The sequence below is a fragment of the Varroa destructor genome, unplaced genomic scaffold (assembly GCF_002443255.2).
Source record: "Varroa destructor unplaced genomic scaffold, Vdes_3.0 BEIS01000002.1, whole genome shotgun sequence".
NCBI lineage: Eukaryota > Metazoa > Arthropoda > Arachnida > Mesostigmata > Varroidae > Varroa > Varroa destructor.
This window is the reverse complement of record NW_019211455.1, coordinates 52,166,801-52,192,109: the sequence shown is the minus strand read 5'-3', so window position 1 is coordinate 52,192,109 and position 25,309 is coordinate 52,166,801. Positions and strand designations below refer to the sequence as shown.

General features: G+C 42.4%; 1 protein-coding gene across 3 annotated transcripts in view; it reads left to right on the top strand.

Moving 5' to 3' along the window:
- Positions 1 to 6,916: 6,916 nt before the first annotated feature.
- LOC111245377 (uncharacterized) overlaps positions 6,917 to 25,309 on the top strand; it is a 90,101-nt gene continuing 71,708 nt past the window's right edge. Inside the window, exon 1 of one of the 3 annotated variants that reach the window (XM_022793665.2) lies at positions 6,917 to 7,083. The gene's annotated coding sequence lies outside the window, so the exon portion shown is untranslated. Of the gene's footprint in view, positions 7,084 to 24,798; positions 24,981 to 25,037 lie in introns of those variants that run through there. The other 2 variants (XM_086980644.1, XM_022793663.2) reach the window with 2 other exon arrangements.

The window sequence follows — 25,309 nt, the reverse complement described above, 5'->3', positions numbered from 1 at the left end:
AACCTGCAGAGCCTTGTAATCTGGAAGTGACAGGGCCAGATCAGATGTTGTCGTCTGACCCGGTGCCATTATATCGAAGTGAAGCACAGCAAATCGTACTTGATTCTTCAGTGGGTGTAGGATTAAACGCTCAAGCAGACGTGACAGGTACGATAACGAATCCTGTATCCGCGGAGAAGATTAGCCAGTACGAAGAGAACACGCCCATTGCTGAATATTACAAGACGCCTGAACTTCGATACCCGCCACAAATGTCCAGTGCATTCGACGAAATTGAGCAACCTGTGGTTCCAGGTGAAGGCCAAATGAAGTTCTGGTCAAAGGTCTCTGGTGTACCGCAAGTAGTGGTCGTAGAGAACCCTGTTGTTTCAAACGAGCGCCAGATTAAAAATGAACCTTGTGACTTCTTCGAAAGGAAGCTTAAAGTGGCTGTTGAACAACCGAATGTTACAACAAAGTATGCGAAATTTAGCGGTTCTGCAATAGATTCTAAACTGCCCGATGAAACGAGAACTTTTGCTCCAAAGATGCCAAACACAAAAGGGAGTTCTGAAATGTCAACCTCAAAGGTTGCTGCCAAGAAATCACCTAGTGAAGCTAAGAATAGAAAAGCTGGAGGGAACAAGCCAGACGATGGGAGAACAAGTGGAGATAATGTTACTTCGATGAAAGGTGGCATAAATGTGAAAAGTCTATCGAGATTTCGTCCAACCGTGGTCACGGAAAGCAAATCCTCTTCAGACAGTGCCCCTAGAGATAAACGAACCCCAGCGAGCGGAAGATATAAATCCGTCATAAAAGATTCTTCAAGCTCTACGAGGCCACCGCCGGCACCAGACAACACTTCATCTGAAGGTGAAAGGGTACCTAAACCAACTGAAGTGTGGTACAGAAATTGTCTGACTGAAGGGTAAAGGGTACCTAAACCAACTGAAGTGTGGTAAAGAAATTGTCTGATTAAACGCCGACGCAAAGGTCACCGGAAGAGAGAACGGCGATTACTTTTAACCAAATTGAGAGGTCTCTTCCGGTGACCTTTCTTTTTGCAAAAAATAAGTGGAACATTGTGCCTGCTCAAACACCCGGGAGTGTCTGAGGTCTGCAAGGTATCAAAACGTTTTGCCAAGTAAGCCTAAGCAGGCGACTTTGCTAACTATTGATCTCCGGTGAAGTTGCAGGAAGTCTAGCTGTAATTTCAAGTTACTGTGAAGGAGTAGTTCATAGCGACTGACGTCTTATCAGCCTATGATTTTTATACTCAAATAGCAAATATATATATATATCAAATGCTCGCCCTCGATGCAGATTCCGCGCCTTTAATAGCGTGCGTTCTTGATTTTGCAAGTAACAATTTAAGCAATTTAACATTATTAGCACAGTAGAATCTGCTCGATAATGCTTTTAGTCACTCTTCGTAACTCGTGCACTGGTTAGGCTTGTCATTATCTAGAAAAAAAATTTATGTGGACTCGTTTCTAGCCTGTACAATGAGCCGTGCAGGTATTGCCTCGTAAATTATACCCTTGTCTTGGAAAATTTAATTTTTTGACGAAACATATGGTTAAACGGCCTCATTCAGCTGTGCGTCATCAGCGATGAAGTTCGATACGAATTAGCAGGCAGCTTACAAGTATTGCCGCGACTGTCAGAAGGATTCGTAGTAACACAGCACGGTATAACATATATTTTTTCATTACCTAACTACAAGACTTAAGAATGTCATACCTCTACTAGACCCAAATAAACGCGTTTTTCATTACCTAACTACAAGATTTAAGAATGTCATACCTTTACTAGACATATCAGTACTGGCTACAATGTGCTTTCAGCCCAAGCGAACGCGCAGAAGTGGGTATTCCTGAGAATTCTACAATGCGAATATTTACAGCTCCAAAAGTGATCTGCTGCCTTTTCTCTGGCGATTCCATCGACGTGAAGGTCGAAACTGATTCACGCGTTGGTACATAGTCGGTATTTTTTTTGTCAATATCTGTTGAAATCCAGTATTCTTTTTTGTCAATATCTGTTGAAGTCAAACTCGCCCTCACCTCAAGAGAATGAATTGAAAAGCAGTTTTATTACTAGTCTCTGATTACGCTATAGTGTACAACTTTCGCGGCTCTAAAGCTCCACAAGACTGTGCATCGACTGTACAACCGTATGCTTTCCCTATGTAGTGATATCAATGAAACGAACATACGAAGAACATAACAATCCCGTAAGCCCTGATTATCTTCGGGTCAAATAGTATGCTTAAGCCTTCACGTGAATGTGTTTCACTTTTAGTATTTCGAACTCAGTACTTCTTCAGCATGTTCTAGTTAGCGCCAGCAAGGGTTAGAATATTTGAGAATGGCACGTAACTTGCAGGACAGGATGATGGTGAAGGAAGGTAGATGACTTCGGGTATCGAACTAGGATGCTACGTCAGGCGCACGAAAGAGTTGGCAAATCATACTTATTCGGTAGAATAAATAGTCCATTGCACCATAGCTGCGTAAGCATACGCGTATAAAGTTGTACTTCCTCATATTAAGCACTTTTTCTCGAATTTGCAGGTGGGACGAACTTACACAGACACACAAGCGTACCTAGAAATAGGACCTTCGAAAGTACCGTACAGTTAGTGGTCCTGGGAACGCAATTCATATCGGCCTAACTGTGATCTGGCCTGTTTACGATAAACATGTAGACTCCCGATTTCCGCGTTTTCAGTACTGTACAGTAACTGATTACACGTAACTGCCACCATATCAACAGTCGATTGTTATGTCAGCTATCATCGTGAAGATGTCGTTCAAGCTAACTATTCCCACCCATAGTAGTCTTGAGTTCATGCCATCCGGCGGTTTATTTCACAATGATTACATTACTATAGTTTCGGGAGCTAAGAATGAGATACTATTGACTTTAGATTTAGTTCAAACGTGACGTACAATCGTATACAACATGAATTTGTAATCTGCACGTGACGAATTATTTGCTACACCAATTAGAACAGTTCATGCTAGTCAAGGATTTGACCCGATAATTATCGTTTTCCGTGACAATTCAAACGGGAACGACACAGCTGGACGTTTGTTGGATTAGGGATTGGTTGAAGTAGTCAGTCATGCACCCTATCCACGGTAGAGTACCGAGTACGTTTTATCTAGACTTAGATAAATATAATGATCGTTAGTTTTATGGAACTGTCGAGCGATATGGTAATCATTTTATTTAACTGTAACAGGCGAACTAACTGTTATAGTGCACCTTAATCCCTAACTGTTTCAAGTTTCCTTCAGCGTTCACCCCGAAGCGATAGGGTATTCACACCCAGTTCCCAACCTATGCACCTCGTATGTTGTTCGGTTAGGCAAGCACACGGCCACTGCACCAACACAATATCTGAGCACTGCGCCGTCAGTGATACAGGAACTACAAGGCCCAGTTGAGTCATGCTTTTCTATATCGACGTTTCTCGTGGGCAAAAGCAGCCGATCCGTGGCGATTACTCCGTGTCATGCTATTGTGCCAATTAGAAGTTATTCAATGAAAAAAACTCTCCGGCTGTACTAATTAACGATACAATAAGATACTGAGAGCAATAGAAAAATGGGCATGCCGCACAATGCAAGGTGGGAACTGTAGCCTGTTCTATCCGACTACGTGAGACGTTTTTACTGCATAAACTGTAACGTGTTTTTTGCATCGTACAATATATATATATATTACTCATCAATTAGAAGCATGGCGCATTTGCACCCGTTGAGTCCCTAACGCCCCCAAAACATAAAAATAACAAATGCACATAGCAGTGATCAGCGGATTCAAACTCAATACACGTACGTGTTGGAGAAATATACGCAAAAGTTTACAGCGCTTTTACGTACGTATTGCAGACAAGTGTATTAGCAGTAGCAGCACAAGCTCCTGCCGTCCGCCGTAAAGGGATTAGTTTCAGCTTATGAAACAACAACAGTGTCATAATCACGAACACCCTGCACTCTACGATCGCAGAATTTCACGAATCATTTTGCGCGGCTGGCTGAACAGCTGCTTGAAGGTCGTTGTATTCGATTGGAGCAGTGCCGGCGACGGCGATAAAACCAGCATCGGAAGCATTCCGGTTTCAGCGCGTGTTTGTTGAAAGTGCATTAATGGTCAACCAATGCCATCATTTGGAATCGATCTTAATTTGGGCAGGATTGAGTTAGATAGGCGACAGGCGACACCCGACGCGCGTGCTTCGTCCTATCGACAATCAGCAGTGATTGCTTGTAGTCATCATTGGACGCGCGTCTGCTCCAGACGAAGTCAGTACACGTCGGCGTCGCATGCTATACGAACGGCAGCAGTAGCAGCCTCAACGAGATACGCAGAAGCGGTATATGTGCACGCCTATCCACATATACTGTGTATATTATATGTGAATATTTATGGCTTCTATAGCTGGATGTTAACCAGTTTAGCATATGTTTTGCTGCTGCTGACAATGAATAGCTGCGTATCATTCCTATGATGTATACACGCGATCCAGAATACGAGTTTCTCTGTATTTGATACTCTGTTTTTAATAAAGATGTACCTGTATGTATGGGTTACCAATAAATTCTGTAATCGTAATTTTATGTGGTAAGTTCAATCTTGACACGTCAGTTTGTTTAATTGTATATTTGTAACTTCACGTTGTACTCCTTGCCGACCAGTATTTCACCTGGAAGCGCGTACTGTGCCGTCTAATGCAATTTAGATAAAAGACTTTTCGCCCTTTTCCCTACAAAGCCTAGAAGCAAACAACATTTACAGGGGATACTTCATCTTGGATCAAGACGTGCGCCGCTATTTAGCACTGATTTCTGATTCTGATTATCCACCAGAAGGTGTACAGAATACTCTTAGTTACTTTATACCATAGATTTAATTGACACACGTTAATCGGTAGACGCATGTGGTCGTGCCACTTCTGTCTTGTTTATTGTTTGCAACACCCATCTATCCTCTCTTCCCCTTTCTCCTTACGTATTTTACTAGCAGCCGCTCGTAATTGATATATTCGATACAATCTAATCTCTGCTGCCGTTCCCTCTGTCTCAATTCCAAATCGTAATAACGCACTTGGTCTAAAACTATTCATTGCTTACCGTACCTTAGCGTTTAGGCGCACCCACTATTTTAACAGGCAACCAGCAGACCGGTCGAGGAAGGTAGACAGGCCAGAAGAGACAACAAGCCGCTTCGGCCACTGCTTTCATCTGTCTTGTGCACCTTCGGCCTTTCGATCGCGCGCGTCATTGTTGAAAAGCGGTTGGACTCAGGGCCACCCGCTTCCACTTGCGCCCGACTGCGCGGCTGCCAAAGAGGAAAGTAGCCTTTGGGGTGTTGTTAGGGAAAGTGAGCTTGCTAGCCAAAGAGAAAAGGCACACTGTGCGCACCTTGGGAGTCTACGTGCTCGTCTCGCCGTCTCTTGGCACCCCAATAGGGCTTCTACCAAAAGGCTTGGGGTTAGCTACACCTCTCGCTAATTCGTCTGCGAATTGTCGGGGCTCGCCAAGGCGAAGAATAAAGCGAATCAAGCAGGCAACACGCATCGGCCATCCCCTTCATTTTACCCCACACGTCGTCTGCTGCTCGCCTAATGACGTCAGTACCTCTCAGGAGGGGAGAGGGTGATAAGCTTGCTTCAAGAAGGGTGATGCGAATGGCAGAAATTCTGCTTACAACGAGACAAGACTGTTGAAAAGGGCAGGTAAATACGGGACGGGAATTTTGTGCATGCGCTATGCTGGATAGACCACCGGCCAGCCTTTCATGCGCATAACAGTATGGCACAGCAAAGCAGTGTCCCGTACAGAGTATGTAGCTGTCATTGGCATTGTCAATATATCAGTGGCTGACGGTGGAATACCTGCGGCCACAAATAGCGCAAGCAGGATTAAGTAGAGCTGCACGCGTAACGAGTTTATATAGCGCCACGTATAGGGTGTTGCAATCGAGAACTGATTTGGATATCATTAGATGAGTGATCAGTAATATGCGCAATCAAAGTGAATTGTCGTACATCGCATGAGCACGCTTACAAACCATACTGGTTCATCTTTTTCTTTCGTAGTTACATTGTAGTTAAAGGGTTAGGGTCCCTGCTTTGCTGAGGGAATTGTACACCTGTACATATTGGCAGTGGTCATTACCAGCCGTATTCTGTGTAGTACAGTACGTAATGGAAGCATTGGAGGGCACGCGTCAGAGGAGGGCACCCGCTCAGTCCGTTGGCGGTGCGCTGTGTTTGTCGAGCGACAGAAGTTTTGTTAAGAGGGTTTAAGTATTACGATTTACGCATGATCAATGCCACTAGAGCGTGGGTTTATCTGTGAGGCGAATCTAGAACTCAGCTCCAACAGTCGGACTCGTTTCTGCTGGGAGCATCCAAATCCTTCCCAGGGCCTTCTTCGAATGAACCTCGGTCTTTATATAACGCTAGTGCAGGTTGATAGGAGGAAGTAGTTAGCGCCACCAAATCATCAAGCTGGTATCACCCTTGTCAGCAGCTCCATTTCACCAGACAATCGAGTTCTTTGCACTGCGGTGTATATACCCGTGCATTCTTTGAACCTGATTCTTAAACCTAGTTGATGTCCCCATGCTTCTTAGACGCATCTTGATTAGGCGATTTTTTCCTTCAAGACCTCCCTAGCCAGGATGTCGCCCTCACCCCAACCGCAATCGAGTGAGGTAAGAGGTAGTCTTTCGTTCCGTTATTAGAGGAACGTAGCGGGTCTGCATCTCCGAAATGCTCCCTGACGTGAACAAACGCCACACGTGCCACCAGTGTATCAAGGGCAGTGTTTTCGATCTTCTCAGCATGTGTTACATAGCTGCTTGAAGGGATGTTGCCTATCCTATGCAGGTAGCTTTGGAAGGCTCCGTCGTGTGTAGGCATCTGCATCAAGATTATAGGTGTATTCTGTGCCAGAAGCAAGTGTTGTTTTCCTGGAAAAGGCAGTGCGTGGACATATACTCTTTTGAGTTTGAGCTAACTTCGACCTTGTGTTGGCAGCGATGACAAAGGACACACCCCCAATTACCTGCTGGCCTGCTAAGGTAAGTAGGTCTTATACGTACAGCGTAGCTTTTGAAACGATAATGGATCTGTCAATAGGTGGCCAACATGTTAACTTTATTTCCGAGGCGTTCTAGAATAAGTCGCTCAGTGGCCGATATCGTCGAATAGGCGTATACGGATCGAGTCGGTCATTGGCTGAAGCAAAACACGCGTGTCTGGCTCGCAAAAGAGCTCACTGTTAAACGGACAGAATCACCAGCAGTAACGTGTATATAATAACGTAGAATGGGAGAGAGTGGGGCATGAATGACACATTTCTACAAGAGTAACGAGAAACAAAAAATGTACAAGGGCAACACTTTTGTTACTGTAGCGGCGTATTCTAATATATACGCGTATATCTCACGGTCACGGATATTCATACAACAGACTTCAGCGTAATCTTTCTGTCATTAGATATAGGCTACATACCGCTGCATCGTGACGTCTTCGCACGGTCGTCTGTAGCGTAAGGCAATCAATGATTGGTTTCTCTACGATTTGTCCGAATCGCCGACCGATCGGTTAAACACATCAGACAAATTATAAATATATACATTGAACGATTTAGCTACGCTGGATCAACGGATACTTCCACTAGCGGTACGTTCCTTAGCTACACGTTTTTGTCATTCCTTCTCCCTATATGCCACGTTTCCATAATACTAATATACAATAACACATGATAATATTAAAAATATGCTATTTTCGAATATTATGCGCGTACAAATTGTACTACAGTGACATATTTCTTTTATGTGAAATTCCTTGGACGCTATCTTGTAGTGAAAATTATGTATTTTTTCCTGCTATTTCCCGACACTGGTTAATGTTATATTGCAAGGGATTTTACAATTGCACGCCCGGTTTATGTAATCTGCTTACGTCCCAGACTATTCTCTCTTTTACATCTGATAAATATCCACGTGAAACCGACGCAGCGGATCAGACGACGGAATAATCACAGAGGAAGTGCATTACCCGTCTTCTTATGTTATCCATTTACATTTTCATTTTAGCAAGAAAAAACTACGGGCTGCGTGTAGGCGACAATAACAGCAACTGTAGAAGAAGCCATCAAAACGGTAGGGCCACTGCATGTAAGTGCCTCAGAGTTCAGCAGCTCTGTAGTAAGTGATCATCGCGATGCCATTATCACGACGCTATCATGATCGTGATGACTGGATATTGCTGGGTTAGTCAGTGTCAGTCGGCCCACTTTTCCGCCTAAATTTTCATTTCACATAAAACCTTGCTGCCTGTTGTAGGCTCCAGCTACCAAACGCCAGTAGCGTCTTCCTGCCGGGGTTGGGATGCTCCGAGTCTCTACCCCCTTTAGGTTCCTTTCCCTAACCTCTGCTTCTATTCTATTGTATCTAGGTATATATGCTACGCTGTTTTTTCGATATAGAATAAGCTCTGCCGACTTGGCGCCTAGCCCTTAAACTCAGCTGAGACGTCATCGAGGTCGAAAGCAAAACTACAAATGGCAAAAAAGTATGTAAAAAGGTAGTAGAGGTTAGTGCGAAGCGGTCGATCGCACCTTAAACAGGTGAAAACCGCAAATGGCCTAATAAGCTGGGTGTGTAGCTGATGTTCATGTACGTGATCGCCCTTTTGTGATGAAACAGGGAGTTTTCCTAGGCTAAGGTTGTGATGTGCAAAGGTGTTCTCAAATAAGGGGTAAGGGGCTCCATACGTATATTACCGTTCAAATGAGATGATCCGTGTCTCACCTACCTGCCTACTTGTTTGGCCTGCGGGTGTCAAAAGAAGTACGAAGAGGGATCCACGAGCCTAATCCAACGAACTTAGGACCTTCACCACTGCGTTCTGGCAAATCGACATGGAATCTATCTTACTGAGTAAATGATATAGACTTTAAGAAAATTAAAAGCCATTTTCTCAAGATATAATAGATAAATTTCAGTACCAACAGAAAACAATTAAATATTCATACATAACCAGATTGGCTTTTCTCGTCGAAAATAATTTTATATAACTGGGATGTTGACAGCCCTCGGTAAGTGTGATTTCGAACTAAAAGTCAATGCCGCGCACGTCGTTGCCCCCATCGAGCTAAATTCGCTGCTTTATTTTTGACCAAGGTATACGTATATTTACGCGAATAGCTACATGTATGGTCATATGTATAAGGCTATAATAGAAATACTTATCCACTGGCTTTATTTGCTGGCCAATTGTATGGTATCAGACAGCTTCGACGAAATTCGTGCGATCGCACGACCATACAACGTCTTAGAATTGGGTCTGTGTGCTGTTAGCAAGCGATCATAACTATGCGTTCCTAAATAAATAAAGCTGATTACCAACAAACGTAAAAATGAATTCTGTCACGAAGCTGACGGAATCAACCATATGATAAGTCTAGACACTACGTACGGTACCCATTTGTATACAACATACAATTTGTACGCCTTCCGCATGTCGCATGACTGATAGACCTACAACTGCGTATGGCGCCATGACCCGTACGCATTTACAAATTCCCATACACGGGACAGGCTTCAAACGTTAATGATAGCTGGCAATTGAATTTAATCCACTGATCACCATAGGTGGACTGACGTTAAATGGACTGGCCACATACTATCATAAACCGTGCGCGTTCATGGGGTATCAGTGATCGTAATCGTTTAATATATAGTTGCGCCTAAATGTCAAATATCATCATAATGATACGCGAACAGTCTGTCCGTATGTTTAACAATAAAATGGGGTAATATCTGATAACATAGAGGAGAGTATCCGGGAAAGACGGATGGGTAAAAGCCGTTGCGTTAAGTTCTCCTAGGCTCAGTAACTATCTACTATTGATAAAGCATTCCGCATAGGTGTTCTTCTAAATAGATAACTACCAAATCAGCCTTGGAAGCTGGCTCATTTGTCAGTGTATGATCGTTGGCAATGACCTTGTGGAAATAAGACAGATTAGTATACTAGCGTATTCAATGAGTGCAATGTTGGACGTTTGGGAAGCATCGATTAGCGGCAAAGCTTTGTATCGTCGTACATATAATAATCATAATATCAATATACATGTATTTTTGTTATCTATTAATTATGTGAAAATTATACAACTCAGTAAGATGTATATCATGTCTAGTCTAACTAATATATTTAGTCTATTAAGGTCCTCGCAAAATTATATTATAACGACAACAATTTTTCATTGTTTGCCACTTAGCCATTCTGTTTGCAAAGACAGAGTTATTTCCCTGACATAACGTTAAGGAACTGCCCTCACTAGAAATCTAGGCGAAGTGGGGCTTGCTAAACATGTCTGGTGTTTCTCCAACAGACCCATCAAAGATCGGGCCGATGTGGGCAATATCAAAGCAAATGGAATTATAGCTACATATCATAACAGGTGTCAGCTACCGTATTCAACGGTGTCAATGTCATCTCATGCCGCAGTATGTACATCGCAGCTTAGAATTCTCTAGGGTCTTTAACGGGAACGACATGAGTCGCTTTTTGGAAAACATTTCTGCTATTGTTATTAGTAAAAGCAACCATGGGCCTAAAGTAGGACAAGGAATATTCTTCTTGTGCGATTTCGATTGATATGTACGCTTCGAAGTGCTTGTTGCTTGCATCCGTCCTGTTCGTTCGAAACGGGAAAAACCGATTCATTCGGTATCGAGTTAAATGTGAAAGACCTAACGGTGTACCTCAGCTCGAAAATACTAATTTGGCGAGTGCTTGGATTTTGCAGCGGCCGTATCTGTCCTGCTGGTGCAGATATTCACACTCGTTCAGCAGCCGCTCTTCAGGTGATCATCCCGCCCATCATTTGCCGCTGACATCTGCATCGGTAATTAGGACTTTAGATTAGACACCTGTCTTGCTAGACCAGATTAGCTCGACGATTCTATATCTATTGAAAGAAGCCAGAATGAGGTTCCTATATTTTCTAAGGCTTACTTGTAACATGCATATATTGAGCGGGTCGTCTTTTTATTGTACGCCAAGCAACGCTGAAGTAGCAACCATACCTAGTCAAGGTGCATGCTTTACTGGGGACGTCACGAGTGACGTCAACTCTGGATCAACATGCCAAGCTTGGATCCTACGCGCACAAACTAATCATATACCTTAGTGCCCTATAAAAGGACTTTTTAATCTGTCAAACAGAAAGACTTGAGTTTATCTTAGATAACTAGGCCAGTAAGTCAACGCGCTTCCGTCTGCTTTCCGGTTCCGTGCTTTGAAATTTACAATATGTCAACAACAGGTGACATGTCAACTTGTGATTATCGGTGCTCTTTCTGTGTGAACGCAGTATCTCGTATCTCTGTATAATCAGTCATCTCAAGTTATTTGGTAATTTTGGACAAGATGTCTTCTTCCAAATGACCCAAAAATACTCGGGGTCAGCAAAATCGTCGACTATATGGGATTCTCATGTTTTTATACCTATATGCGTATGCGCATAACTTACTTAATTATTCGTCGTGTGGTAAGTGGGTTACATATAGTATGCATATGTAAACATAGTTTCAGCTTATGATACACCTTACATTCTATTACCTACAATACCGGTTATGTTCTCAAAATTGATGTTTCACATGTTGTCTTTAACATTATATAACATTCAACATTATATAACGTTCTGGCTTCAACATGCCGCTTTCGTCTGACTCCTGAACCTATTTTTGGTGCAACCATATCAGTTATGACTATTTCTTGTGCTACTTACACTTGTTTTCACTTTTCCAATAACGTCGGAAAGCTTAGAATTATTAAATTGGGACTCTTCCCATTCAAGCGCGAACTCAAGCATAACCCGTAAAAAGTGTAGACTCCCTTCGAGTCTCGGGCCTTGTTCCCTCGTAGAACATACCCCGTAATAGGCCCATTATAACTATTCGATCTGATGTCTATCTATGAGAGAGGGCTGCTTCGAGAAGAGGAAAGCGATTGTAGAAACGTGAACAACTGGCTCGCATGTACGAACAGTTTGTTTAGTTTTCTATAATGAACGATGATGACGACGACGAATGGCGTCATCGCGTGACGTTATTCACGTGATGACGTCACGCGGTATATTCATTCCGTTTATAATATGGGCGTTACAACTATGACCAGTTCTGTTTAAGCGGCCGATTCGGATGGCTTGTTCTCGACAAACTGTCAGAAAGCGGAGCAAGTTGGACAGCAGGGTAACGAGTGCTGACAGGTAGAAAGATTTGCTTTGGGGTAAAGTGCGTTGGGTGTTGTATCAAAGGGAACCCAGCAGGACTTGACAACCAATGCACGGCTTCAGCCGCCATCACTAACGCTCCGTTGCAACACTAAGGTTTGCATTTCAATTCTATCTTTTTCAAATAGGATTAAGCCTAATTTTTTTTCGAGTTGGGAATATCCAACGCAGTGTTTTGCCTTCAAATCTCAATCGTCGGAAGCACCGATTAGAAGGGAAGAATACAAAAGTATGACGCCAGATATTCTACCTCCTACGTCAGGACATCTTCGCAGACTGGACGGTCATATTATAGAAATTGATTGCGAGCTGGCGAGAAATTCGGTACAATATAACGCTATACTCAGATACCTGGGAAATATGTTCTTGCATGGACTGTTTGGCACCATAATCTGTATTGAGCACTCTCACTTTACCCAAAAATACGAGTACGTACATACACACATAAAACACTGTCCCCTTATCTCAGTAAAGTATAGACAAAAGTTAAATAAAACAGGAGTATGATCTGCCTAGACATTCGTTGCCTAAACGTTGACACGTTCGAAGAGAGGACACACGGACAAGTTCGGTAGAGGCATTGATGATTCTTCCTGGAGTCTTTGTTTCCGCTTGTGAAACAGTGTGGGCAGCGCCTATACGATGCCTCATCATATGCCCCGCGTTTTTGTAAGCTGATATTTTGGTCTGACGGCGGGCAGGAGAGCCATGCACGCGGAGAAACCCGAGTAATTCTGGCTTAAGATTGTGACAGTAAGAGGGCGCTTAGAGATCCCAAAAGTAAAAACCCGCTGGTAGAAGACGTACAGGTACGTCAAGCTGTAAACGAAAAGTATTAAGGAGGATTAACGGGCATTCCACGCGAAGTAAAGGCTGCTAGAAGTGCGTGGGCGCACGGAAGGCGGCGACGACGAAACAGAGTGGTACGAACGTACTTTGATAATCGTGCGGCTAAAGGCATTCCGATTGTAGCTACTTGCCATTGGAACAAACTGTTCGGCTGGGGATATAATAATGAAAGGACAGGAAAAAGCGGGCCTGGAAATACAAGTGCAGCTAGTGAATGGTCTCTGATGGGCGTTTTCCACGTGCAGCTGGCGTGTTTGTAAGTAAACAACGGTGGATTTCAAGCAGACTCGATGGCTGCATGGGATAAACATTGTTTTTTACGAAGGTGGATCGTTGTTAGTTTTTTTCCGGTTATTCACTACAATGCGCTACAATTAGATACTTTGATAAACGACACGTCGTATATGGAAAAATTCGTTTTCGAATTGGTTAAAAACACGCTATTCACAAACTCAGTCTCGAAATGTCGCGCGACGCATTGCTGAGTTATATCAAATGTAGTCGATACATTTTCAGCGTTTCGTGCGCCATAAGCAACTTATCCGTGTTATTATAAAAGATGAAACGTCTATACAATCGAGCAGGCTACCCATAAAGCCTAATCAACCTGAGACAATCGAGAGTGCCCCTCTTTTTTGATCATCAGTTTGTTCATATTCTAGGCACCACAATCAAGTTCTCTTTAAAACCTATGGTGATAGTTCGGCGAGGAAAAGGAAGAAAAGATTTTTGAATTGTGTAACATATGGAGGCCTATTTTGCTATCCTTTATTGGCGAATTGACTTCACATGCGTTGTCCTTAATCGTGAAAAAGGGCCACTGCGGTATTCACTTACCGAGTAGTTGTATGTATATAAATATGTATTCAGTGGGATGTGACGGATAAAGGCGTACGTAAAGGAAAAACGGAAGCACGTAAGGCTTACATTGTTAAACCATTCGTTTGACAGACTCATTACGCACTGTCGTAGCAACAACAATCCAGTAGTTTTAATTTTCTCAAGTTAGCCAGTGGTCTACGTAATGCAGTATTTACTACAGGATAGATTGTATCAAACTACAATGTTGTGAATAAAACGGCATGTCAACGTGTTAACTAATAACAAATAAACACGGAGCCGGTGTCACCCGTTCCCTGTTGTCGTTGTTGTTCATTGCTTTGGTCAATATTAGTAGCTTCGATCCAAGGTGGCCCCCTCACCGCAGTATCGGGCTAATGGCATCTTTGTCCGTGCCTGGCTCCACTGTAGCATAATAAGCGGCAAATACGCTAAGCTTTAGGCTAAGAGCTAGGCCTGTTTCTATAGAAAGTACAATTTCCCTGTCTAAACACTCCGCGTCGAGTTCGACGTGCGTGAGATGAATTACAATTTATCCGTCGTCGTCATCGTCCTTGTGCGACACCTGCACCACAGCTGGGACCGTCGCTTTGCCGTTTCTTTGCCGCCCCCCCGCCAAACCACCATATGATGGCTGTAGTTAGTGAGTGGACTCCTCTCTCGCACACGAGGCCAGCGTCGGCGACGAGCCCCCAGCAACTAAATTAAGAATGAAATTTGTACTCGTGTAGATTCATAAACACGAGAGATACACAAGTGAAGGCGTTATAAAGTCGTAGGTACAAAAGGAAATTGAGAGCAGTGACAGCACGGCGTCACGCTCGAATATATGTACGTTTAGGTGCGCGAATAGTAGTAACGGTCCAGGCCAACGTGAGGAGAACGAACGCATCAGCGTTAGAGGCTTTCACCAAACTCGACGGTCTGAGGTAATCTATAATGAGTATGATTATATATACTACAATAATTAGTAGTTTCAACAGCACGGTAGGGTCGACGTATCGTAACAACGAACGGTATCCATCCATATTCAAGCAACTGAAGTTAGAGATGTCAAACTGATGAAATACTAGCGACACATTAGGGTTTCAACAGTTATCTACGTAAATATATATTCTAATGCAGGCTCTGCCAGTAACGACACGGCTAACAGGTCCGTTAATGGCCCCCGGGATCGTACAGCTAATGGATATATTCAGAAAAGATTAGTTGTTAGAGTGTGAATTTAATGTGGCCATTGTCTATCCAGGATAGATCCATCCTTATCGGTGGTAGTTTACCCGGTCAAGAGCCAAGCGCTCCGCTTTACCGAATTCATTACTTAGTAGCAAGGATTTTACCGGCCAATCTCCGTTTCATATTTGTGGCAAGGTGTGTGATGAAGGCCACCTATGTTATCGTCAACGTTGCCACAATTAAAAAAAAAAAATACATTTTTTATTTTGCCACATACACGACACAAAGGAGGGTAAGGATGGGCATATTCTGTGAAGGACAAAACGGAGGTGGCAAAAACCGGGCAGTTTAGCATTTCCGGGGTAGCATAGCAAGGGAGTATATTGCACGCATAAATTCAACAAACACTAACCCTTGGTACGATGCAGAGCTGACAATCTCTTTCTTCTGTGTTTCTGTTTCTCTCTGCGATCAAACAATTTGCCCTGCGAATAAACGTTTACCAATCTAGTACCGAGTTGAAGAAGAGAGGACGGTTCATCAGTGACTTAGACCATTGCCGTTCAGTAGGGCAGAATTTAGCGAGGTTCGTCGTTGCCTTCGCCAGCTGGGCGTTTCGTGGCATTTGTCTTTTATTCAGCAGACAATATCTGTGTCTGTTTTCATGCACGTGCAAAGATTTCGCATCTAATTCATTGTTGAAAATGTCAACTAATTACATCGGGCGTCTGACTGCCGCTAAAGGAGCAGTAACATCGAGTGGCGTTACCCACCGACTGAAGCCTATCATCTATGCAACAATGGTCTGATCTATTCATTCAACTGTACATATTTCATAAAGTATAGAGTTTTATTTCGATCAGCCTATTGTATCTTGCATTATGTTTAAAGAAAGACAGGTTGACATCTTACCAGTCCGAGGCTCCCCAGTTGTGAAATTTTTTTCTATACCTTTTGCCCACGTGTGCAAGTCAGAGAAACGTCGCGGTTAAATAGAAGAAGCCTTTCTAACACTGAAACGCGTTATAGTATGGCGAGTGTTAAAATACTGCATAACTAATACTGTATTGACATCGATACGGTAAAGTGAATAGTAAGGCAATACGATAATAAGGGGCATCGTAATGTCTTCTTTGTGTTTCTACTGTTTGTTTACAAAGTAACAAATGCCTCAACGTACGGTGCAAAGTAGTCGTATTAGCTAGAGCATAAAGTGGTTACGGACGAGTGCGTTATATCAGTCCATTAAAGGGTTATCATAATTTGCAATGAGCAGCACAAGCGTTTCCAGTGAGCACTTGGGGGGTAGGGGGGGGGGGGGGGTAATCGATGACGATAAACAGGACGGCGAACAAGAGGAAAACTACGATATGTTTACAATATTTCGTTCACTCGAAAATTGCTACATTATTTATTAGCCGTATATATATATATATATATGCATGTGTCTGTGTATGCGCGTAGATTTGTACCATTCTCTCATTTACGTTAGATGGATAGCTCGATTCATGCGGTAATTACTGCGTCATCTTCAGCTATGTTGTCTTGCAGATGGGTACGGCATACATACACAGACTGCACGTGACAAGTGATCTCGTATGAAGTAGAGTGAAGAAGAAGACGATAGAAGTAAAACGATTTCATCTACCTATAGAATGCGAAACATCGTTCCGCTCATGCGATGCTTCTGAAATGAGTTTATCTGAGTCCCGAATGAAACGTGCGAAAAAATTAGCAAGTGTTTACAGATTTTTTTTTTTACGTAATCTCTCATTTTGGACGATCACGAGAATATGATATAATAAATACCACAATGAAAAGTCAGCAACGGCAACTCAAATCGGAGACACTGTGCAATCATAGAGATCTACGAAGTGAGCTCGTATGTTTTATGGCTCTTGTTTTCAATTTCTGTTCTGCCTGAATCGATTTTCGATGGTAGGTCACGACCTTTACCGAGCTTCCCAATCGGTAGACAGGCAGCCTGGTGTGATAGAAGCGCCAGTTTCAGTCCACTGATGGTACGTATGTACATGTGTACATATATATATACACATACATAAATGACGACGATGACTATGTTGATGATACGTCCACTTCAATCAATATATATATATATATATATATATATATATATATATATATATATATATAATTACAACACGGTCTTTCTCGCAGCGTACTACCAGTCGAACACAACTTAGATTTTTTGCATTGGCCTATCATTTTGAAGAACATTATCTCCTCTTTAGCTTTAATTTGATTGAATTTAGCCAACCTTGAATTCTTTAAATCTGTGATTATCAAAATCACCTAAGACTACCATACGTCATATGGGTGTCATAGTTATTTATACCCATACGTGAACCATCCCACACAATGGTCGAAACTATAAAATTCTGTGTAGCAGTAGACAATGGCTTCTGCGCAAGACAGATTTAAGTTGCGAGGTAGTCGTTTTTATGTGTGTGTGTGTGTGTGTTTTTAAGCTTATGAGTAGCTTTTACTCGAACTACCCTGCGGAAGGAAGCCGACCAAGGTCCTGGAGCACGTCAATCACCGTCTAAGGCCGGATAACCAGTGCGTGTTTTCGCTTCCGCAACAGAGTTAAGCACTAAACGCGCTGAAGGCAGAGACTGTTACTGCAACATTTTGTATAATCGGCTCAAGGATAAGGCACCGTTTAATTAGCGAAATCAACGACCGTTCCACTCTACGAAATTTACCCAAATAGCCTTATTAATATCAATAGGTAGGCAAGACGGACTGGCGGTTGAGGGTTTTACCGCAAGAAAAAGAAGCGCGCACATATACAGTACAACCATTGAAGAGCAAGAGCTTCTATTATGATTATGTGTCTAGATAACATGTAGTCCTTGTCGATGGCTATTGGCGCCTATAAACTATTAATCAGGTGAATGATGCGTTGATCTTGTGTGTACGGACAAGCAATTAGTGAAAACATCGACGCGCGATATTTTTTGGCGCTGTTTAGCTGTGCGTCATCTGTTCGAGTAGCTCTTAACGAACGAGAGTAAGCTACGAGGGCTGTAAATAGAGTTGCGTTTAATTTCTGCACTGCGTGAGGCGCTCGGTTCTCGTTATTCATGCATAATAAGTTGGATGGCTCAATATATTGATATATTATAGACTAGCCCGTGTGCCCAGCGAAGTACGTAAGGCTGCCTGGCTTATGATACCCGCAAGAGGTCATAAGCGTTCCAGGTCATTGACACGGTGTTACACGGGGATACTAATCAGACCGTCGGGCTTCGAGATAAAGCAGTGTCCGCGGTTCCTATCCGAGGTTCGACGTAAACGAGCGCTTGGGCGTTAAATTGCCGTTGTTCTCCTGGACTACCAGCGTCAAAACATACATATATATATATATATATTTTTTTTTGTATGATTGTGTTTGGTGTTGGGGGGCCTACCTCCAATTACTATTTAAAGCTTAGTAGATTTTGTTCTGTCTAGCATTCGAACTAAATAATAATAATAATAGAGAAAAAAAAATGTGGTCTTAGGGCAGAATTTCTATTTTTTCTAGATTCATTATACCTTGACCGAAATCATTTAGTAATAATATTTACTCGCAAGGCTCACACATATATGTTTAATACAATATCTCAGTCAGTATTACTTGCCATTTTTCTCGTAAATAGATATTAATTATAAAAACTGCCGGCTTGCCAGCTAAGTAAATGTAATATTCTTGCTTGCAATGTAAGCATAAAATTATTTGTTTAATTGAGATAGGTTTAATCTTATTAAATTTTACGAAGAGGTGTTTGGTATGTGCCTCAATCCAGTACAGCGTATTATATCTCAATGTAATTGGGCTTGAGCTAGCAATTTCCGATTTCCTATCCGAAACGATCTTTCTGCTTATAAAATTAGGTGCATTCAACGAATATAAATGTTATTATATGTTATCCAACTGAACGCACACATACTGCCGCTAGTAGATTTTAAAAAAATAACACGGATAATGCTGTAACGTTCCACTTTGATGATAATGAGCCTGAGACATATATAGTTGCGCTCGGACAAGCATGCCGCGTGCAAGGCTCGTTCGCATCCATAAACATCGTTCAGAAAAAGTACTCAAAGGAAAGCTTCATTTTGGAGCATCTCGCTCGTATCTAGTTCCGTGTAAAGTTAAAACAAGCAAGATTATGGCCACCTCTCCATGCTCGACTGTTATTCTGTGCCCGCTTTCTCTGTTCAGACATTTGGTAGCCGAAAAGGAGTACCTAAAGGCGCTTTGATGATTTAAGCTTTTGATGTGGGAAATGGTTCGGCTAGGGAAGGACTGGAAAGTCATCAAAATTTGGCAGGTCAGCTATAGTTTTCTAGGCTAAACTGCCTCATCGCCTTTGGGGCCTGAAACGCCGAAAGATCTATCTACTCAGTTAGTCGGTATATTATTGATAAAAATTACTTAATTTATCGAATCTTAAAGTTATTGAATTATTGATTAGCTCAAAATTGCTGAATTTTACTTGAATTGTTTCGCAGCCTTTTGTGGTCCCGGAATCGTTTCAATCACCTAGACACGTCATCACTCAAATGAAGAAGACTACATTATATTTAGTTTTTTTTTTTTTTTCGTTTCCCACGTGCGACATGAGGCTGCGCAAATTGTCGTCGTGCAAAGACTCGTATCCAAACATGTTCCCTGCATCCGTTACACAGGAGCTATATCAGAGAAATAGACATCGTAGCAGACAGCTGTCATTCGTTATCAGCTCGCACCGGTCTTCAGCGTCGTGAGTCTTCGTTCGGCAAATATGTCACGTCGAAACTGAAATGTCTTCAGCGTAGTCTGTGATAGATAGTTGCTGACAGAACAGTAACGATTATGTTTTGAATCAATCGATAAGAGTTTAAAATCGTCTATAGTTTTAGGGGCTAAGCCTACCCTTACGACACTGTTGGCCTTACACAGTCAGATAAATGGGTCGAGCATGACAGTTCCTGATTCAACTTAGCTGAAACAAATGGTAACATAAAGTTAGGTCATTTTGGTTAGTTTCATTATATCTAATTATAGCGGTAGCAATAGTAGTAGAAGCAGTTATAGTAGTTTAGCGTACGAGAAAAAATCTGACGTTTTATACGGATTCTGTGCTCTGAATAATGCTATTCTGATGCTATATATTCGGACTGATCTCGATAATAGGCAAACGTTCGAGGCATTATGCCCACTTCTAACGACCTAATTAAACGATACTCATTAAAGACGGCCGGTCCCTTCAAACTACTGAGCGGGATGTATGTCTACATCTGGCTTCGAACCTACACCATCTTATGGTCTCTATATTTGGCAGGCAAGTTTGTCATTATAGCGTTTGTTGTACGGTCTGGTGATAATTGGAGGCTATAAGCGGTTGGTCTATTGAAGTCGTCGCATGCCGCTTGTCCTGCGACGACCTTTGGTTTGAAAGCGAACAAAGATAAAGCATTCTATTTCATCCCATGAGAGAGAACAATTATGAAGAGTCCGTAGCTCGACGTTGACTAGTCGCAGTAGTGAGTATAGGCACTCTATGTTTATATTGTTCAAAACGAACGAGAGTTACAGGTCCCAGACAAAAACAACGATCGTCTCTCGTTGAGTCTGCGATGTTCGAGTACATTGTATTGTATCGCATCTACGTACGTTCAACTTTCGAACAGAATCATTTGTTCGAACCATACTAAGTCAAACATTACATTACATTAGGACCGTAGTAAATTGACGTTCATTCCTGGAGAGAAGGTGGTCGTCCGATACCCAATCGTGACGCATAATATATAGATAGATCTATTTGTGATAGGCTGACGTGAACGTTAGCCGATGCAATGGGAAATGTCCGTTCAGAGTAATTAAGCTCGCGGATTCGTCTCGCTTCCCTGTTGCTGACCGAGCTGTTTATCTCGCAATGGTCGCTTAGTATACGCACGTAATTCATAGATAATTCACGTATTCCTATCGTTATGTTGTAGGTGTCGGACCTGCTGAAAGTCGTCTGAGCCTATTCTGTATTACTATTGGTAGTAATAGTAGTATGCTGTTAGGTCTGTTCATTCATCACTTGTGCCAATCGATATCAGATAAAACGAGCATGATCTCGTGATATTCGCTTCGTTTTAGTGTGTTTCTGAAGCCTCGATTGGGTCGGCGGGTCAGATAGAAATACATGCGTTACGACTAGGAAACGTAATGAGATTCCCACCGGTAGACCGTAAAGTTCAAACTTCGTTACCTCAATTGAATTAAATTACGCACCTATTATGCAATGCAACTCGCTAAAAACAACGGTTAGAACATCGAGATAGATACTGTATTGCTGATGTTTCAGCCATCATCACTTAAGCAATTAGGACGCTAACCAAAAATCACAGGTGAACTAGAAAATGTCTATCTGGTAGATAGCACTTCCTCGGCAAAAATGTCCATCAGCTATTCCCTATAAAATTGTTTCAGGTGTCGCTTGCTGGTATCAAAATTGTGTATTTTCTTTCTCATTTTTTCTCAAAATTCTTGTTTATATAATTATACCTATGGCATCGAACGCGGTAATCCGCTACACACTGCCCATTCGTATTATGCATAATTACTTGTGGATTTAATCGGTTATTTCCTTTGTCCTTGTTTGCCTCTATTTCCCAGCTCCTTTCTATATCTATTGGCCTTTTGTGGGGCTCCTCTTTTTGTTGCCAAAATCGCACGTTTAGCCTCAACTGAAAACGATTTTTATGTGTCCAACAGCAATATCGGGTATGACATTTTCTTCTTGGAGTTGTCAAGCAGAGTAATGAAAACTTAAGTTTTTTTCTCTTACGACAGGCTATTTCAAACATGATTTTGTTTTTATCCAGTGTCAAAGTGGCCTTCTCGAGCGGTGTCCTGCATCTACTACATCGATTCTACTAGCATATATTAGTGCGTATTCGATTTGCGTCCATCAATCGTTCAAAATCATTGTGGCACCAGAGTGACAAGAGGATCGGCATCCTTCTACGATAGACCTGACAAGTTTTTCCAACGGGAGTTGCTAGTCGTCAACGACGGGGAGCTAGAGGTTGACAATCGACAGGCGTACCGATTCCAGTCGCATTTTTGCTGGTTATCCTTTTACTGGACAAGATGCCTTCACAGTCCTTGTCTGATTTTGTAAAGTACGCAACGTTTTTAATGTTACTGCCTTTATTTTACAGCAGGTCAGAGCATTGCTGCAGTCTATCGCATGCAATATTAATTCACGGCTAATGAATTTCCTCTGTTCAACACAGTTTTCTGGTGTTCAATGTCTAGGAACTTATAAACTGATATATGGCGTTATCTTTTTCACACTGCTTTTACAATGGTTCGTTGAGTTTTCCGAACTCTTCCGTCGTACAGTTCTTCCTAGTGAGTAGCCGTCGTTTACGTAGCCCGCGATTCCTCCGTGTTCCTCTCGTTTATCTCGTTCCATTTTGTTACTCCTCCGTCAGCTAGATTCCGTTTTTTTTTAGCAGAAATCCTCGTTAAGTTCTCGTCTGTGTCGGTTTGCTACGAGTATCGCTTTATTACAACTCTATCAACCTTCACTGTTTCCTGTCGATCCTCGTCAGACTCCAGCGATCGAGTTTTTCTTGTTATTGCAGTGGCCTACTGTCGTATTTGCCTGTTAAACTTGAGGACATGTTAGGTAGTTCGAGTTCGTGCTGGTAGAAGTCATCAGCCCTCTAAAGCTTCAGTGTTTAAGTGGTTTAACCGAACGTAAAGCTGTGTTCTCATTCGCCACCTAGGCCTAGCCTTCATAGATACATGTAATTATCGCATGTTGAGACGCCATCTGCTTGTTTCGATGCTTATCTATCTATTCGTCCACCAGCTTTTTTCTATGTCTGATGATTTTCGTTGGCATGAACGACTGGCATTGGCCAAGTCTATTGGATCGGTTACCTTGTTGTATCACTTTTGTTGTTAGCGGCTACAAACCGACAATCTGCGTCCAAGCTTAGCGAATCTATGGGGCAGTCGATATTTCGCGAGCCAGCACATAACGGGTAATGGGTTCGGCAATAAAAACTGGTTGCTGTTATGGTCTAGATAATTAGCTACTATCTGATGGTACGAATCATCGTGCCTCTGTAAGAAATGCTTTTAGGCTAGAACAGCCTAAATTAACCAGCTCGGAGCTACAGTTAGTACTGTATACGATAACATTGCGAGATGCACATATGTCGCCAACCTTTAGATGGTCTCTGTCTCGGGTCTTGGCAGCCAAGTTGCATTGCCGTTGCATTTATCATTTGGAATAACATATAGAATGCTGCTGATGTGTACACCAAGTATAGTGTAAGTGTAGCCAACGCTCGACAAGCAATCCAGTGCTCTGCGTCAGGACGGTACCAACAGGACACTTTAGATGCAGGTGATGTGACAAGAAAAATGAGTGCGAGTACGGAACGATAGACGGATAGGAAGTCAAGGGTGGCAGGGATCGATAAGTCTAAAGAGGGGCATTTTACTTTGTTGAAATAATGACAAAAGCTCCCTCATTGAAAAAGCTGTTGTCGATGCGATCCCAGTGAACCGGCGCTTAAAAAAATGCCAAAAATTGTTCTGGATTTATAGTCGCTTCCAAGTAACGACTTCCCGCGCACTCATGTTGACGTTCTCTTCGTATATATATATATATATATACAAATAATGCAATACCTTAACAGGGGTCGCATTTTGTGTTTGGAGCTTTACATCCGTAATGTGTTATTGAAGATCACACTCTATAGCTGTAAGTGGCACTACGTATCTATAAGTTCCTGATTGTCTGTTAAAATCAGCGCGTGAAGGCGATTTTCCGGAAAGGCCTCGTGAGGCATCGAGAACGACTGGTTCAATAGACTACCACTGTTATTGCCAGTGCTTTAGCATACGATCGCCTCTACAACAAATGAATATCAACAAACAACGATAGCATTGATTCAGTTGCATAGGCGGCCATGACTGAAGCAGGCCTGGCTTATTGACTCGCTCCTTTTCCTCGAGTTAACTCCTTTCGTCGCGTGTGGCAAGCGTTCATTTTTTCCATTTATTCATTTACATTTTTGTGTAATATTTTTCAAATCGACAGCTACATAGCTATACTAATCACCAACCAGAAGTTGCCATTCTCACCATGATGATCGCCATTATACAGCAATACGATACACATGTATATATGCAACGTCCAAGACAGAAGCAAATAAAACCACAGTTGGGGCCGTGATTCTATCCTAGTCTTAATGCAAAACTTAAAGTCGTCTGTGTCCTATAGCTCGACTAGTCACTTTATGACATGTTGTTGCTACTGGCGTACTTATCTTATCACCAATTATCTATTGTCATCACCCGTAGTAACGAACACGAACAGCTACGGCCAACGAATGTTGGCAGTATCACACTGGCAACTCGTACGGCGGACGGCAACGGAGGGAACCTCAATGGTTGCGTCTCGCTTTCGCAGTCGTGTCCTGCAAAAGGCGCTTGTACCTGCCGATCTACATAGCTAGCAACAATTGATTCGGTCTATAATATTGCCTCATATTATTATTCACGTCATACTGTTGATAGCTTTTGTGTCACGCTTAACAACTCGCGCTAGCTAATGTCTGCTGACTAGTTACATTGTTACTGCTGCTATTGTTGCGTCGAGAAGCTGCCTTCCTGTCCGTGTTCGCCTTGCTCTTCGTTTAATTTTTTTGCAGAAGGCCAGATGCTACCGGTGTAAGGTCCTGTGACATGGCGCCTGTAACGATTGGATAGACTAATGCTGGCTAGCGACGATTTAGGTAAACGAATTAATCGTTCCGGCCACTTGGGCTGACAAATCTTCGTGCGCCTAGAGTTTAAGTTTCGTTTGGTAGAACCAACCTCTTTAAACCTATGCACGTTTCATTGTAGCGTTATTATTTTATTAGACGATACAAATAGTTGACCCATAAACAGTTCGGCTTGTGTACACGCGTGCCGGATATATAATTCAATCAGCCATTGTAGTGCAACCATAGTCCATTGTGTCTACTGAACCATTGGCAACAAATGTAATCTTCTGCGCGACAAAAAGTATTCACAGATCATCCACTGGCCAGCTGTCATAGTTTTCTATTTGTGATTCTCC